Genomic DNA, 4,754 nt, shown 5'->3' with positions numbered 1-4,754 from the left:
GTCCATTCATCACACTTGATGAATCTACAATGACACACCATCACCACCCGACATCAACAGTCTACACTGGGGCTCATTCTTGGTGTTGCACATTCTATGAATCTGGACAAATCTATAAGGATATGTATCCACCATTATAGTATCACACAGAGTATTTTCACTGCCCTAAAAATCCTCTGTGCTCCACCCATTCATCTCTCTCTGCCCCTAATCACTGGCATCCACTGATCTTTTTATTCTCTCCACAGTTCTGCCTTTTCCAGAATGTCACAGAGCTGGAATCATACAGTCTACAGCCTTTTTGGATTGGCTTCTTTCACACAGTAATATGCATTTAAGGCTCCTCCATGTCTTTTCACGGCTTCATAGCGCATTTCTTTTTAGTGCTGAATAGTATTCCGTTGTCTGGGCATACCACAGCTTATTCACTCACCTATTTAAGATATCTCGATGCTTCCAAATTTTGGCAAGATTGCTCTCTTAAGTAATGGGAGTTAAGTGGGTAACTAAGATGAAGCCATGGTATGGAGATCCTCAGAGCTGGGCCAAGTTGAGACGGCACACAGTGGGGAGCTACTGAAGATTCTTGAGCAGAGCTGCAATGGGACAAGAGCCGGGTTTGGGGAGGACCCATTCACTGCAGAATTGGGGTATGGTGGGATCGGAGGCAAGAGCTCAGCCAGAAGGCGCTGAAACAGCCCCGAAGGAAGGTGGGGAGGGGAGTTTGAGGATGATGCAAAAAGGCCGGCAAGGGGAGGGGGAGTGAGGCCTTGAAATCTTTTAGGACATTTTGTAGGAAAGAAATAATAGAGCACAGTGAGTTTCAGGTGGCTGGGTGGGTCCCAGGAGGAGGGAGTGGTCAGGAAGATGATGCTCATCCTGGGAAACCAGGAGGGGAGGCTTTAAGTCAGTCGGGGTTAACCTCAAGTGCTCCCAGCGTGTGTTAAGACGATGCCCAGGGAAAGCCAGGCACAGTTAGAGCATCTCTGGGGACTCAGAGAGGCCACTGGGTAAGAGCACTGTCCAGAATGCACTGCACCCTCAGCTCTGACGCCTCCCTTTGGCCTTACCGCACAGTCCTACAAGGTGGGAATTACGGTTCTCCCTGTTCTGCAGATGGGGACAGTGACTCTCAGAGAGGTCAGGTGACTTGTCCTGGACCAGAAACAGTGCAGGATGTGACTACAATTTGGACTCGCATCTCCTGTGGGCAAATCCCACTTTGCTCTCCAATAAGCTGCTCCCACAGAGATGGTTCCATCCATGGGGCCGAGGAGCAGAGAGAGGCGGGCAAAGGATCCCATATGCGAGGAGACGGTTGTGGGTGGCAGGCACAGACTGCACCTTCTGGGGATCTGGCCGCCAGGCATGGCGGTTAGTGGACACAGGACGCAGCAGGTGGTCTCATAGAAGCGTGTAAGAACACGAACAGGCATCGGGTTCCCTGGTCCTGTGAGGAGGCGCTTCACACACACTGCTCTTTCCTTCCTCACCAGAGCCTGGCACTCAGGATTGCTATCCTTCCTCCCTCTTATACTGGAAGAGTCAGAGGTCCCAAGTGGCCCACAAGTCCCAAGATGTAGTAAGGCAAGAGGTCGAGGGCACAGGCTTCAGGGTCAGTCGGACTAGCTTTGAGCCTGGCTCTGTAACTTCGCAGCCTCAGGTTCCCCATCTGTAAGATGGGGACAGCATTGACAACCTCACAGGCACCCGTTACGCGCTAAAGCGTGCTCGCTGTTATTGTGACTACTGCTCTCATTACATCACCGCAACTAGCACCTGCACAGAAATGACGGCTCATATTGATCAAGCATTTTCCAGATGTCAGATACTGTGTTACAAAGTTTTCATTACTCTGAGAGCAGTTTTTTTTTTTTTTTTGCGGTACGCGGGCCTCTCACTGCTGTGGCCTCTCCCGTTGTGGAGCACAGGCTCCGGACGCGCAGGCTCAGCGGCCATGGCTCACGGGCCCAGCCGCTCCGCGGCATGTGGGATCTTCCCGGACCGGGGCACGAACCCATGTCCCCTGCATCGGCAGGCGGACTCTCAACCACTGCGCCACCAGGGAAGCCCTGAGACCAGTTTTTTTTTGAACTCCAGTTCAAGCGCCCTTTCCACGATATTATACCATTTCATACCATTTCATTGGAAGAAACAGTCTGCGGAGAGGAAGAAACTGAAGATGCTCAAAAATAAGGTTCTGGTCCCTTGACCACCGCAGCTCTTGTCCCCGCCGGCACTCGCCACCGCGTCGCCCGGCAGCCGCAATATGTAGCAGCATGGCGGGAAGTGGCAGCTTCACCGCCGCCACGATGCCCGAGAGAAAGCCTGGCTCCACCGAGGGGGCGGCGAAGGAGGAGCCCAAGAGGATATCGGCGAGGTTGTTAGCTAAACCGGCTCCTGCAAAAGTGGAAACACAGCCCCAAAAGCCGGCAGGAAAGAATGAATCTTCAGACAAAAAAGTGCAAACACAAGGGAAAAGGCGAGCAAAGGAAAAACAGGCTGAAGCCGCTAACCAAGAGACTAAAGAAGATGTACCTGCAGAAAATGGAGAAACTAAAAACGAGGACAGCCCAGCCTTTGATGAAGCAGGAGAGAAAGAAGCCAAGTCACATTAATATCACACACCTGGTCCTATCAGTGGTCCCTGTCTCTCTTCTTGCACAATCCACAGGAATATTTTTATCAACTGTTTCGTAAATGCCAGTCTTTTAGGAGCTCTAGAAACATTTTTAAAAAGGGGGGAATCCCCCCCATCCCATTTTTTAAGTGTAAAAAAAAAAATTTTTTTTAAGAGGTGAAATCATTTGCCGGTTGTTCATTTTTTGGTACAACCAGAACATAGTAGGGTATTGAACGTGGGAGGCTCTGATTGTCTTCGGTGTCAGCTTAACATTCCATAGATGGGGGTAGCTTTTCTATCCTATAATACAAGGCGTACTATATGGCAGTCTGGAGTCAGTTGTGCGTTTAACGTCTTGAACGCTTTTTTTTTTAAATTTTTGTTGGAGTGTAGTTGCGTTACAATGTTGTGTTAGTCTATACTGTACAGCAAGGTGAATCAGTTATACATATTCATACATCCCCTCTTTTTTGGATGTCCTTCTAATTTCGGTCACCACAGAGCACTGAGTAGAGCTCCCTGTGCTACACAGTAGGTTCTCATTACTTCTCTATTTTATACATAGTATCAATAGTGTGTATATGTCAATCCCAGTCTCCCAGTTCATCCCACCCACCCCGACCCCCAACACTTTAAATTACTTCTCTTCCCATGTTGTTTTTGGTAGAATTTTTCCTAAAGCAAACCACTCACACTCCTTGATCTTGGCTCTCCTGGTCAGAATTCTGTGTGCTCTGTAAGTAACATCTTTGGTCGTGGTAGTACAGTTCTAGTAACTTTGTTAATGTGCTGTGAACGATGGACAATTTGAGTATGTACAGTATATGATATTCAATTGTGAATTAGTGGGACTTACGATGGAACAGCATATCAATATTTGAAGACACTGGTACTTGCTATCCTGTTAAGGAAAATTTGCCTCCAAATTTTAAGCTGGAAAGTCACTGGAATAACTAACTGTTCAGAAAAGGATCACAACTGCATGATCTTTTAGATTTTTGGTATGTATGTTAAGAATTGTGTACAGGGACGTCCCTGGTGGCGCAGCGATTCAGAATCCGCCTGTCAATGCAGGGGACACGGGTTGAAGCCCTGGTCCGGGAAGATCCCACATGCCACGGAGCAACTAAGCCCATGCGCCACAACTACAGAGCCTACACTCTAGAGCCTGCGGGCCACAACTACTGAGCCCGTGCACCTGGAGCCCGTGCTCTGCAACAAAGAGAAGCCACAGCAATGAGAAGCCCACTCACCGCAACTAGAGAAAGCACGCGCGCAGCAACGAAGACCCAACGCAGCCAAAAATAAATTATTTAATTAATTAACTTAAAAAAAATAAGGTTCTGGCTGAGAGTGAAAGGCAGGAAGAAGGATTGAGTGTAACCAGGATCGCTCTCCTGGGAGCGGGGGGAGGGGGGAGGGCGCCGCATGGCTCGTGGCATCTTAGCTCCCCGGGATCTTAGCTCCCCGACCAAAAATGGAACCCGTGCCCCCTGCAGTGGAAGCACGGAGTCCTAACCACTGGACCGCCAGGGAAGTCCCAGTGCTGGATTCTTGAATCCTGCATCTTTGCGGAGGTAGACTGCGGGCTGGGCAGTCTGAGAGACTGGCAAGACACAAAGTTTCCGCTTTCAGAGTAAAGGGGGCACTACTGCCGTCCCACCGGAATGGGCCCGTCCCACCGGAAGTCATCCCCAATGAGCTCCGGCCTTCCTGAGACCTTGGGTTTGGGATCGTTTTGAACACGTCTTCCTTCCGCTGACACATCCGAAGCTTCTGATTGTTTTTGTGAGCCCTATGGCGTGGGGCCCAGCATGTCTCACCCATAGAAGGGTTTTGGGGTTTGTTTTTTTAAATATATTTTTATTTACTTTTGGCTGTGTTGGGTTTTCGTTGCTGCGCGCGGGCTTTCTCTAGCTGTGGCAAGCGGGGGCTACTCTTCATTGTGGTGCGCGGGCTTCTCATTGCGGTGGCTTCTCTTGTTGCGGAGCACGGGCTCTAGGCGTGCGGGCTTCAGTAGTTGTGGCATGCAGGCTCAGTAGTTGTGGCTCGTGGGCTCTAGAGCGCAGGCTCAGTTGTTGTGGCGCACGGGCTTAGTTGCTCCACGGCATGTGGGATCTTCCCGGACCGG

The 4,754-nt window shown here is 50.0% G+C and overlaps 1 pseudogene; it reads left to right on the top strand.

Annotated features, from left to right (window-relative positions):
* Positions 1-2,176: 2,176 nt before the first annotated feature.
* Positions 2,177-2,978, top strand: LOC111179341 (non-histone chromosomal protein HMG-14 pseudogene; annotated as a pseudogene).
* Positions 2,979-4,754: the final 1,776 nt, after the last annotated feature.

Source organism: Delphinapterus leucas, chromosome 20 (genome assembly GCF_059928025.1).
Source record: "Delphinapterus leucas isolate spDelLeu-1000000601 "Yukka" chromosome 20, BTC_Dleu_Yukka2, whole genome shotgun sequence".
NCBI classification, from domain to species: Eukaryota; Metazoa; Chordata; class Mammalia; order Artiodactyla; family Monodontidae; genus Delphinapterus; species Delphinapterus leucas.
This window is presented reverse-complemented; position numbering and strand designations above follow the sequence as displayed.